A 13,846-nucleotide genomic window follows, 5' to 3' on the forward strand; every position below is an offset into this window, starting at 1 on the left:
CGCCAGTGTTAGTTTAGTTTAGTTCATTTATTATGCACCCCATACCCATCTCTTGGGCGGTTGTGGAAAAGGTAATGGAGCCCGGTCGGCCGAGCAGACAGCACGCTGGACTTGCGATCCTGTGGTCCCGGGTTCGATCCCTAGTTTACTTTGAAGATAATGTCTTTGAAGATAATGATCGCCGGCGAGAAAAATTGGGCAGAGTTTCTTTCACCCTATGCCCCTGTTACCTAGCAGTAAAATTAGGTACCTGGATGTTAGTCAGCTGTCACGGGCTGCTTCCTGGGGTAGAGGACCGGGCCGCGGGGACACTAAAGTCCCGAAATCATCTCAAGAGGAAGGTTACAGATCAAAGTATGTTTATTGAGACAAGACAAAAATACACCTCAAAGAGATAGAGTAGCTCAGGCTATTTCTATCCCCTTCTACTTCAAGTCCCTCAAGGGGCGCACAAATTCAGTGAGTACAAATACACAAATCACAATACAAGAATCCCATTTAACATTACAGGTTAATATAGGAAGAACAGCATATAAGTGCAAAATTGGGGCAAAAACTCTTGGGCAAAATTCTTGTAGCTCCTAAGTATTCTGTCTATCATACCATTTTCAATAATTTGACACTAATACATAATGTTCTAAGGTGAGGGCGTGCGGCATACTACATAATTTACACTCATTATCTTTTTCACTGACATCAACACCGTATTGCCAGATATATTTGTATCCTAATCTTAATCACATGTAAATTGAATCCTTCCAAGTACACATTCCCCTACCATAGGTGAAGAACGAATTTGTATTTATTATTGCATAATTCTTACGTGTGTTACGTAAGAATTATGCACTATTTTCCATTCTCTTTACCATTTCGTCACCAACTTGGATCATCTTGTTTCTTGTTTTTATTTGTTTCAAATTTATCTGACATACAACATCAACAAGAGTTTTTTTTCCGTGGCTCTCTTCGCTATCTCATCAACTACCCCATTCAACAGTATTCCCACACGTGCAGGAATCCACATGAATCTTACTTTATATCCATTTTTTTTAATTTCTTAACATTCTCTCTACTCTCTATCACAATATTCTAGTAAACGGTCGTCTGCTATTTAAAGACTCCAACGCTCCTCTACTGTCAATAAAGAAGCAGGCCTTTTTACCACATTTGACTACTTCCTGTAATCCTGCTAATACATCTTGGAGTTCATCCTGCAGAGACATAGTCAGTTAAGCGGCGTCCAATAATAGTATCTACAGTGCCGATGTCAGTTTACTCCCTGATCAAGACTCCACATCCTGCCTTACCATCCCTAGCTACTGACCCATCGCAATATACATGTAGAGTGTTTTCTGTAGGTAATTTTCTAATTATACAATCATATGTTGACCTTAGCTCTCCTATCTCATACATACTTTTTTTCTTTTGCAAGGGATTAATTACTACATCTACATTACAATCCTCCCACGGTGGTGTGAATTGTCTCTAAGGCAGAGCAATACATTATGTAATAACATCATACTTTATAACATTAGAACATAAGATACTCATATATGTTCTCTTCTTTATCATTGTTCATTACTTCCCACCTTTTGAACTGAGAGGATTAATTCATTAGCTCCCCCACCTCTCATTAATCTAATGGCAGAGGCTACATATAAATTATCTCTGAAATTCTATCCCCAATGCTCTTCAGATTCAACTCAATCCTCATTATCTCAATCACAGCATTTCTTGGGCAGCCTAAGATAATTCTCATGGCTTCATTTTGTACCTTCTCCAACTTGCCCATCCTACCTTTACCAAAACAAGAAATGACAGATGCAGCATAATCAATAAGGGATCTTACAGTACTCAAGAATATCATTCGTAGCACAGGGACTCCCACTCCCTTTCCACAGCATGCAAGGCCTTCAGAGGTTGTAATCTCTTCCGACATTGATCCAACAGTCTGTTCATCTCAGCATCCAAACTCTCATGGGGTATATCCAACATATATGCCTAAATATTTATATATATCCGCACTCTACTTTCATACATGATTAATAATAAAACTACCTTTGCCCTATCCGTCACATTCCATGCGATACGAGAGTACCTTATAGACTTCCTCCCAACACTAACATTTTTGCTTTCTCCTCACTTGCACAACAATTACTAACATCGAAGGTAATAATCTATTTTCTTTTTTATTTCTGTATTCCGTTATACATTTGTTTCAACATTTGTCACTACAGAAGGTAGCGAGAAATCACTAGTAGTCACCGCTAACACTACTAGAAAGGGCATTTTCCTAACTATCCTCAATCATCGATACGTCATGCTCTTCCTTACTTTCTTCTACGCACGTTTCACTTTTCATTTCACGTCCTGTTTCACCACCATCTTCACCCCGTCTACTCCCCATAGCTAATTTTTCTAATGCCTCAATCATCTTGTCTAATTTTCTTTAGATATTCCAATATTTGAGTACCAACTTCCGACTTCACTATAGTGTCCTGAACCTTATCTCCACAAGATTTCATTTGTTCAACTGCATTATCTACTTTCCCTAGTCTTAATTGCTTCCGTTCCTTTCTCCCACACATTGTTCATAGGGGCTGTCGTTGGCTTCCGGCTGTTTCCTCTATGTTCCTACTGTACAATCTTTTCCTTCGAGGATACATCTATACACAGAAATCACAATAGCGAGATGCATCAAATGAACAAAAAGGCAGCGTCTGGGATGCTCTCGGACAAAGGTTCGAATCCTCGTTACGGCCCTTTTGGATTTGTTTAGGATACATCTATATTCTGCTTGTAGGACCCGTCTTGGAGTCTCTCAGATGAGGCTTCATGGGGCATAGATCGGAACCAGCATTGTGGCTGCCTCGACAATTGCAACAAGATGGGACGAATTTTTCACCTTTTTCAATCTTGACTCTACACTCTCGCAGGTCGTGTTTCTTACCCCAATACCGACACCTGGGGTCAAACTGGCATTTCCAAGCCAAATGTCCCCAACGAGAACACTTCATGCATAATATGGGCTCCTCAATATATTTTGCAACTTTCCTGTAGCCTAGTCCTTGCACAAAAAGTCTTTCTAGAGCCTCATTCTTTACCAAGGCAACAACCTGGCTGTATAAATTACCCGAATAAACATTTGAATTTGAATATGCATGCAACTCCCCTCATCCATTGTCCACAATTTGTTCATTTGATGCATCATGCTATTGTGATTTCTGTGTGTAACAATGATTTTTTTTTAACTGGGAGCAATGTACAGAATTATTAGCACAGATGTTGCTGAATTCAACTCTAACCTTAGAAATCTAATAATAACAAAGAAACATTTATTTATTTACTGTATTTATATACAAGAAGGTACACTGGGTTTGTGAGAGTACATAACATTGGTGTTCTTACATTCTTGTAAAGCCACTGACACGCATAGCGTTTCGGGCAGTAAAGATGCATGTCTTCAGTACTAATATTGGAGTGGGTAGCACAAGATAAAGTGTGAGTTAGAAGCACAAAGAAACTATGAGGATGAAATTAGGTACTTTTTGGTTTTTATATTTGAATAAATCATAGGTTGGACAATTTTGTAATTCATTAGGGAGTGAGTTCCATTGACTGGGCCCTTTTATTTGCATAAAGTGTTTGCACAGATTTAGTGTGACTGGATATCAAAGAGATTTATTTCTGGTGTGGTGCTCTTGGGTTCCCTTACATCTACAGAGGAAAAGTTTCAGATCAGGATTAGCAAGTAGGAACAAGATTTTGTACATGTAAATAGCACAAGAGAATGTGTGGAATGAGTGTATGTTTATCATATTTAGGGATTTAAACAGAGGGGATGAGTGTTGTCTGAGGACAGTTTGTTATAGTTCTGATAGCGGATTTTTGCTGGGTGATGATGGGTTTGATGTAATTTGCAGTAGTTGAACCCCACGCACAGATACCGTATGTAAGATAGGGACAGATTAGCGATTAGCAAGTTAATTCCACATAACTTACCCTAAGAACACCACATTCCTAGTTCTACACTAATCCCATGTGCACTAACCAGGGAGGAGTAGAAATAGCCTAAGCTACTCTACCCCTTTGAGATGTATTTTTTTTCTTGTCTCAATAAACATACTTGAACTTGAATGAGCACTAATTACAACTGATACTTCTTCCCAAGAGTTCCAGGAATCACTCAGGACCTCTGAAAAGTGACCAGCAAAATTATGGTCAACTTATGGCCTAATCAAGTGAAGCGCTAATATAAGCCGTCAATGACGGAGCTGCTTCAGTCTAACTGCAACAGTGGTTCAGTGACAAACGCTCTGTATATACTTCGAAACTTCAACACCATTGACATTCACCCAATAACAGTCGACACGTCTAGTTTCTGCTCTCACAAGACGATACAACCTCTCTGCTACCCCGCCCGCATTTAGCTTTATGGACAGCTTCAAAAGGTCAGATGTAAAACAAAGAGCAACGGTTTCAAGTTAAACATGCCACAATGTAGGATAGAAAACATAAGCTGTTTTTATCACCCACAGGGCTATAAACCAGAAACTCGCTGAAGCCGTAAATGAAATGTGTTTTAACACTGCTGAATTTTAAAATCATTAGGAACAATGTGGGGACATTTGATAAGCCGCCGGCTTCCTGTCCTCGTCGAGGCCACTTGTGAGATATTGGCCTTCGGGTAAATTTTAACCTAAGTGGTTGGTACACGGGCGGGAGTGAATGCCTCCTGTCAGAGACGCTTGCAAAAGTGGTTATGTCTCTTGGTGGTGATTACTGCACAGATGGCAGCGAGTATCTCTAGGCTGATTATGTTTGCATCGGAATCAGTATCTTCTGGCTATGCCAGCATGGATGGAATATTGCCTCCTGCTGGCGATGTTTGCACAGATGGTACTGTCTCCTGTTGGTGTTGCATGCATAGATGGTGCTGTCTCCTGTTGGTGATGCTTGCACAATTGGTACTGTCTTCTGCTGGTGATGCTTGTACAATTGGTACTGTCTTCTGCTGGTGAGGCTTGCACAATTGGTACTGTTTCCTGCTGGTGAGGCTTGTGCAGTTGGTACTGTTTCCTGCTGGTGATGCACGGATGACATCACTAGCATCACTTTGCACGGATTGCAGTGAGTGCCTTCTGCTGGTGATGGCTACATGGGTGGCAATCTACTAATGATCGCTGCATTGGTGCAACCTCCTGTTGATAATACCTGCATAGGTGGCATTGCCTCCTGCTGGTAATGTTGGCATAGTTTTCTACTAGTAATACTTGTACAGGGGCAGTGAGAGTCTCTTGCTGGTGAAGCCTGTACAGGTGACAGTAATAGTACTGTTCATAGCATTTTGATGTATAAATCCCATAAGGCCAAAAACTGATGTACTAAAAATCGTAGCGCCTCGCAAAATTGACGTGATGTTCTGTTTTCTATTCATGGGTCCTGGGTTATGTTAGGTCCAGGCAATTGAATGCATCAGCAGCCCGTCCTCTAAACGAAGACACAAAAGTGATTCCCAACCCGTCCTCTACTAAAGTTCATTACATCCAGCGGTCGACCACACAGACGCATTCATAAATTTTAACATGCTGTTCATTGCAAACGGGAATTTTCTCAAATATAAATCAATGATAATATATTTGCATATTGTGCATATATAGGCATAGGTTAGGTTAGGTTAGATTAGGTGTTTAGGTTCTGTTGGCGATTATTTGTATTTGTAGTACGTGGGTGAAGCATAGCGTTGTGGTTGGAACAAAATTCGTTAGTGAAGCACTTGCTCCGGAAGTGTTCGAACGAAATCAGTTGTGAGTCGTGTGTAAACTGTTTTTCATTCATAAACAGGGTTTGGCAGGTGCATGGAATCACTTTTAGGTCTTTGTTTGGAGAACGGGCTGGTATTTGTAGTACGTGGGTGAAGCATTTACAGCACTGTGGTTCGAACAAAATTCGTCAGTGAAGCACTTGTTCCGGAATTGTTCGAACGAAATCAGTTGCGAGTCCAACCCGTCCTCGACTCAAGTCCATTACATCCAGCGGTCGACCCCACAGACGCATTCATAAATTTGAACATGCTGTTCATTCAAAACGGGAATTTTCGCAAGTATAAATTAATATTATAATATATTAGCATATTGTGTATATATAGGCATAGGATAGGTTAGGTTAGGTGTTTAGGTTCTGTTGGCGATTATTTGTATTTGTAGTACGTGGGTGAAGCATTTATAGCGTTGTGATTCGAACAAAATTCGTCAGTGAAGCACTTGTTCCGGATATGTTCGAACGTCAGCAGTTGTGAGTCGTGTGTAAACCGCTTTTCATTCATAAACAGGGGGTTTGGCGGGTGCATGGAATCACTTTTGGAACTTTGTTTGGAGGACGGGCTGGCAAGTCGCAGCCCGTCCTCCAAACAAAGATCCAAAAGTTATTCCATGCATCCGGCAAACCCCCTGTTTATGAATGAAAAACGGTTTACACACGACTCACAACTGATTTCGTTCGAACACTTCCGGAACAAGTGCTTCACTGACGAGTTTTGTTCGAACCACTTCGCTATAAATGCTTCACCCACGTACTACAAATACAAATAATCGCCAACCGAACCTAAACACCTAACCTATGCCTATATATGCACAATATGCTAATATATTATAATATTAATTTATATTTGAGAAAATTCTTGTTCTGAATGAACAGCATGTTAAAATTTATGAATGCGTCTGTGGGGGCGACCGCTGGATGCAATGGACTTGAGTTGAGGACGGGTTGCGGACGTGTGTAAACTGTTTTTCATTCATAAACAGGGGGTTTGGCGGGTGCATGGAATCACGTTTAGATCTTCGTTTGGAGGACAGGCTGGTCTGGGGACGATGGCTGCTGCCTTAAACAGCCTAGTGTGAGGACGGGTTAGTTGGTGATGCCTGTATGGGCGGCAGTGTCAATCCTGCTGGTGATGCCTGCACGGGTGGCACCGAGTCAGTCCTGCTGGTGATGCCTGCACGGGTGGCACCGAGTCAGTCCTGCTGGTGATGCCTGCACGGGTGGCACCGAGTCAGTCCTGCTGGTGATGCCTACACGGGTGGCACCGAGTCAGTCCTGCTGGTGATGCCTGCACGGGTGGCACCGAGTCAGTCCTGCTGGTGATGCCTACACGGGTGGCACCGAGTCAATCTTACCGGTGATGCTTGCACGGGTGGCACCGAGTCAATCCTACCGGTGATGCCTGCACGGGTGGCACCGAGTCAGTCCTGCTGGTGATGCCTGCACGGGTGGCACCGAGTCAGTCCTGCCGGTGATGCCTGCACGGGTGGCACCGAGTCAGTCCTGCTGGTGATGCCTGCACGGGTGGCACCGAGTCAGTCCTGCTGGTGATGCCTGCACGGGTGGCACCGAGTCAGTCCTGCTGGTGATGCCTGCACGGGTGGCACCGAGTCAGTCCTGCTGGTGATGCCTGCACGGGTGGCACCGAGTCAGTCCTGCTGGTGATGCCTGCACGGGTGGCACCGAGTCAGTCCTGGTGGTGATGCCTGCACGGGTGGCACCGAGTCAGTCCTGGTGGTGATGCCTGCACGGGTGGCACCGAGTCAGTCCTGGTGGTGATGCCTGCACGGGTGGCACCGAGTCAGTCCTGGTGGTGATGCCTGCACGGGTGGCACCGAGTCAGTCCTGGTGGTGATGCCTGCACGGGTGGCACCGAGTCAGTCCTGGTGGTGATGCCTGCACGGGTGGCACCGAGTCAGTCCTGGTGGTGATGCCTGCACGGGTGGCACCGAGTCAGTCCTGGTGGTGATGCCTGCACGGGTGGCACCGAGTCAGTCCTGGTGGTGATGCCTGCACGGGTGGCTCCGAGTCAGTCCTGGTGGTGATGCCTGCACGGGTGGCACCGAGTCAGTCCTGGTGGTGATGCCTGCACGGGTGGCACCGAGTCAGTCCTGGTGGTGATGCCTGCACGGGTGGCACCGAGTCAGTCCTGGTGGTGATGCCTGCACGGGTGGCACCGAGTCAGTCCTGGTGGTGATGCCTGCACGGGTGGCACCGAGTCAGTCCTGGTGGTGATGCCTGCACGGGTGGCACCGAGTCAGTCCTGGTGGTGATGCAGTGTCACACTCAGTGTTTACAGTCGGAGGCTGTGTCAGGGCGGTGATACTCTCCCACTTTCCAAGACATTTTCCTCTCCTTAACACACTACTCTACTCTTCCCTCTTCTCTTCTCTGGTCTACAAAACTGTAAAAATAATGCTGAAAAATAATTTACTTTGATTTTCAAAACAATGACTATTTATCGTTCATTTCTGAATTCAATGCGAGAATTCATTTTGTGGCAGCTTCGTTATTATTAATAAATGTAACTTTTATCATTAAACATATTAATTTCTATATTTCAAATTGTAAATGCATTATTGTGAAAACGATATAAATGATATAATGGCGTAGGTATGAAGCAGCAGGATGTAGCTTCTTCAGTGTCACAACCATTGCAAAAACATGGAAGAAGAAGAAGCCACTTCACATGGTAAACTAATATATTGTTTTCTCTTTCATTTGTCGTTACATGCACTTCATGTGTGATAATAGCATGTCTTAATACCTTACCTTCCAGCTGTGCGTGTAACAGACTAAATCAGTTCAATTTATTGGTTCTGGGATTAAGGATGGCCAATGGAGTCTTGAGCCTTCACCTCCGCCCCCACAACCCTCTCACTTGATGCCTCTAACCTCCAAGCTGGTGTCGTGTGGGGCTGACGCACGCGTCTCATCCCTTCTTACTCATGTGGTCATGTTATTACCTTGTGACTCCAGAGTTTTCAACTTTATCTCTGCCCCCTTTCCTCCTACCATAACCTTTGCCCTTGGGGCCCCACGACCTCTGTCCTCGGGGCCCCACGACCTCTGTCCTCGGGGCCCCACGACCTCTGTCCTCGGGGCCCCACGACCTCTGTCCTCGGGGCCCCACGACCTCTGTCCTCGGGGCCCCACGACCTCTGTCCTCGGGGCCCCACGACCTCTGTCCTCGGGGCCCCACGACCTCTGTCCTCGGGGCCCCACGACCTCTGTCTTCGGGGCCCCACGACCTCTGCCCTCGGGGCCCCACGACCTCTACCCTCGGGCCCACTCTTTTCATAACCACTTATCTGTGTCTACAATCTCAAACCAATCAATTTTTGTTTTATCAGATGGATTCATATTTTCTCATGCTGCAGTCTATATAGGTGTGAGTCATGTCTCATTTAAAACCTTAACCACTACTTAGAGGTCTTCAGTATGTACACTACAAATGTAATGTAAACTTTTTTTATACCTTGAGTCTTGCTTGCTGTTATAACTTGAGCAAGAATATTTACTTAAGTTGTTGTCCCACGTCTTATTGGTCTCTAAGAGTTACAAAATAAAGTTTATAACTAATTTTGTTTTAGATGAGAGTCACGAGGAGACAACAGTATGTGCTGGATGCATGAACGTCATCGACGAAGACGAGTTCTTCTCAGCACTCGGGCAAGATTGGCATACTGATTGTTTTAGGTAGGATTTCTGTGACTTTGTAATGGAAAAAATGTAGCCTATTGAAATTTAAAGATCACCGAGTACAGTAATATAAATTTGACAGACTATTGTTATTTGTTCAGTTTTCTCTTATTTTTTTATTGATGAATACTGTATATAGGTACCGTATATTAATTATACTGTAATCCATATGATTAATTTGTTTATATTTAATGGTGTGCTCCAGAATATGAGGATATGTTCATACATCAGGATATGTTCAGGACATTGCTCCAAGTTTTGTTTTGGGTATGTGTTTGATGTACAGTAACTGTAAACCATGATCTCGCATGAATATATGGTGGATAGTACTCTGAGGCAAGAGTTATCAGAGAAGAGTGTGAGAGGTACAACATTACAGTAGGTTGTAAGGGTTGTATATGTTACTACTAGGTCATGATGATACTAGAAAAGCACTGGAGAACATTCATTCATTCATTCATTCATTCATTCTAGTCCAAAATGACCTCTGTAAGGTTAATTCACAAATACTCAAAGCCCCTCCCATCACATGGACCGCAAAGTAGTGCATTCGCTAATGACCAGTTGGCCTATTATGCCAACTGCGACCAGGTCCTAGTACCAACATCACAACAGATAGGATGGCACAGTACCCAGCTCTGGGTAGATGGAGATCAGGCATCTTGTGCCTTATTTTCCCTGACAAACTGGAAGCTGGTCTGTTGGTCTCAGGTTCTCGAATTATTAGTCAGATTTCCCAATTTTAGTGTTGTATTGGCATGGGAGTTCTTGGCCTTGCAGAATTGTGCCCTGTATGTCCCTAGTCCTTTTCAACGTGCAGTCTTCTGGCAGCCAGGTGTCTGGGTTCTCTAATTCCAGTACTACAACATCTCATTGTAGCATATTTTAAGGGGTGCACTTGAACGAGCAATGTAATTAGGTTCTTTACCCACCAGAAACATTTCTTTTATCTCTAGTTTTGAAAATCTTTGTATAGCTCCAGTTTTTTCTACTAAGAAGTAGACATGTATCTCGGCTCTATTCTGGTTCATATGCTCTTGTATACATTGCACTCTTACCCGTAGGTGTTCCTTTACAACAGTGTCTTCTCTTTTTATGTCTTCCAATTAAGTACAATTCATTTGTACAATTCCATGTACGGTATTAATGCCTGTATCTTCCAGGTGTTTTGCAGAGTATTGTAATCAAGCCAGCTAAAGGTGTACCCTCGAGCAGAAGAACTGTAGATGTGTCTCACATATAAGGTATCCTTCTCGGCAATGTCCAACCCTGACATCTGAGCTCTTGGCTCTTGAAAGTCAAACTGTAGTTCATGGACCATTATCTTTTCCACTGCAGGCCAGTGTTTTGTGCTTGGTTGGTTTGTCTCTTGCTGATCATCTTGTCTTCAAGCAGGGGTCTTGGTCAGTGATGGAAAAGTGTTTTGGGAACTAGGTACACACTTTGGCTGAACCCAGGGTTTATGCTCTGGGATCACAAGAAGGTCCAGCAATAATTATAATAAATTGACAAGTAATTTTAATCAGTAGAGATTTGACAAAGGATAGCTAATTAGTAGTCTCCATTAGCACAGAAATTGAACATTAAAAAATCCTTGAAATTGAGAATTAGGTAGAGTATATGCTATAAACCTGCACAGCCATTATTCCCATCACTGATCTTGGTGCTTTGGTCTCTGGATGCTTCCTGCCTCTTTGCTTCTCCTTTGCCTTCAGCTTTTTATTTTTGTCTTAAATAGCAAGTAAATAGAATAGCCCAGAAAAATCCAGCGTTGAACATGAAGTGCCTGTTTTTGGCGTGTGTCTTGGTGCTTTCCCCGTAGGTACCTTCTGGATAGCGCTACATGTCACACCAGGCCCTTGCAAGTCATAAAAGCCTACCAGAGACCAAAGTTTGGTCTATGCAAAGAGGCACAAGGTGCAGGGGATACTTTACCACCCAAAACAGAAAATATGCCACCAGAAGGGTAAAACAAAAGAGGCATTGCATTATATTTAATGCTTGATTTCTGGAAAAACCCAAATCCAAAGGGCAGGAGGTAAAACAAGAGCACGAGCAAACAAGTTCGCTCTACATGACAGATGGGTTGACCCTAGTTGGCTCGATCATTAGCTCCCTGGATTGCCTTGTGGTGGTAGGGGTGTGTAACTAGTGGGGGTTAGGGGGACACCCTAACTACAGTACTGTATTTGTAGTTGTCAGAGTTGTTCATATTTTCCTTGCAGTTGTCTAACTTCTTTAAGTCTATCTTTCTGGTGTCTTATTCTCTCAGTTTTGAGGAGTTTTGAGGGATCTAGTATTCCCTACTCTTTGTGCCTCTTTGAGTGGACCAGGCTTTGACTTCTGATCTCCTGTAGGCTGTTTGACTCAATGGTCTGATGTGATATGCGTAGAGCTATGCAGGCAGTAGCTACAGGCCCTGCCAGAAAAGGCTTTGAATTTAATGAAGTGCTTTTTTATGAAGATTTTACTCAGTTGCTCTTGTTCTTTTCTTTTGTATCTCTGCTTTCCAAATATGCAGTTTTCTTTGTATCAGGAACTATGAGGGGGAAGCTTGTGCCAGTGAACCCTGTTGTAGTTTTTGTATTGCCACCTGTTGGTAGTCAGGGGTAGCAACCTGGCAGGCTAACTGGCTATTGGTGAGAGCACTACTTGTGGGCCCTATGATGAGTAGTTGAGCTGCGAGTTGAAATGAATGAGCCTTCTGGAACTTGTATCAGATGGGGGTGAATCTTCTCCAGTGTTTCCCATAATACTATCACGCAGCCCGTCCTCGCATACAAAGATCCAAGCTCATTAATCCAGCTGCCAAACCCCATGTTTATGAATGAAAAAGCGGTTTACATGGCTCACAACTGATGACGTCCGAACACTTCCGGAACAAGTGCTTTGCACACGTCTTCTATTCGAACCACAATTTTATAAATGCTTCACCCACGTACTTCAAATACAAATAATCACCAACAGAACCTAAACACCTAACCTAACCTATGCCTAAGTACATAGCATTTTTATGTATTAATATTAATTTATATATGAATACAAACCAATTTTTAATACACAGTATGTTAAAATTGATGAATGCATCTGGGAAGGATGGTCACTGCTTTAAACAGCCTACTGTGAGGACGGGTTGTATTATGACCCAGCAGGAACATATGAAAGGTTCCCTGTTGTGTCGACACAAAAATGTTAACCTTCCTTGGATTTTCATGATCTTGTCCAATGGGTCCAATAGAATATTGCTCCCAAGAGAGCCTTTCATAATATTTCTTTCTTTCGAATACTTATTCTTGCATTTGTTATTTCAGATGTAGTGCTTGTGATGTAACTCTCAGCAGCTGGTACTTTGAGAAGGATGGTTTACTTTTTTGTAAAAATGATTATTGGAAGAAGTATGGGGAAGCCTGTCAAGATTGTGGTCAGGTATGTGAATGTGATTCATCGTTCATAGCTTTTATGATAGTCAAGTACAGTGGTACCTCGCATAACGATTGCCCCAAAAGACGAACATTTTGGGTAACGAACGGCCCGATCGGCGTCAAATCGTCCCGCATGACGAACGCTGGTTTGAGTAACGTGGTGGGGGCGCGCTGCTTCTTGCACATTCTTAGACGCCTCCGAGGATGCACATAAATTATGTTGTTCTTGTTTAAAGATGCTAATGATGCTGGGATATAAAAGGGTGACTGCTGAGATGTTGCAAAGCATTGACATTTTTGTAGGAAAAAAGAAATAAAATGTCTGATATACAACAAATGTCAAAAATGTTCGTTCGGTGTTTGGCAGGTAGGCTGCTCCATGTTTCTTACATACAAAAAACATAAATAATAAAAAAAATTAAGAATTTTGAAAACCAGTACAAATGTCAAAAAGGTTCGTTCGGTGGTCTACAGGTCGGCTGCTCCATGTTTCTTAAATAAAAAAAAACGAAAAATAAAAGAACTGTTGAAACAATTTGAAAAATGGACAAATGCCATAAAGGTTCGTTTAGTGTTTGTCGGGTAGGCTGCTCCATTATTGAGACGTAAGTGACAAATACAAAACAAATGGAACACATTTGAAACAAAGAAAGATTGTCATAATGGAGCAGCCTACCCAACAAACACTGAACGAACCTTTTGCTATAACGAATATGAAAGACTAGGGCTGCTGGCTGGGTTAGTACTGCGTGAACAACCATTTGTAGCACACGTGCCTCTGGCTCTCAAACACCTGTCCCACACGGTGTTGAAAGACTGCGCTCAGTCGGTGCAATTCAGACCCTATTGTTTGAAGAACATAAGGGTCATAACATTGGTGAAGCTAGGCGCAATAAGGGCTA

This window comes from Procambarus clarkii, chromosome 10 (assembly GCF_040958095.1).
Source record: "Procambarus clarkii isolate CNS0578487 chromosome 10, FALCON_Pclarkii_2.0, whole genome shotgun sequence".
Classification (NCBI taxonomy): Eukaryota; Metazoa; Arthropoda; class Malacostraca; order Decapoda; family Cambaridae; genus Procambarus; species Procambarus clarkii.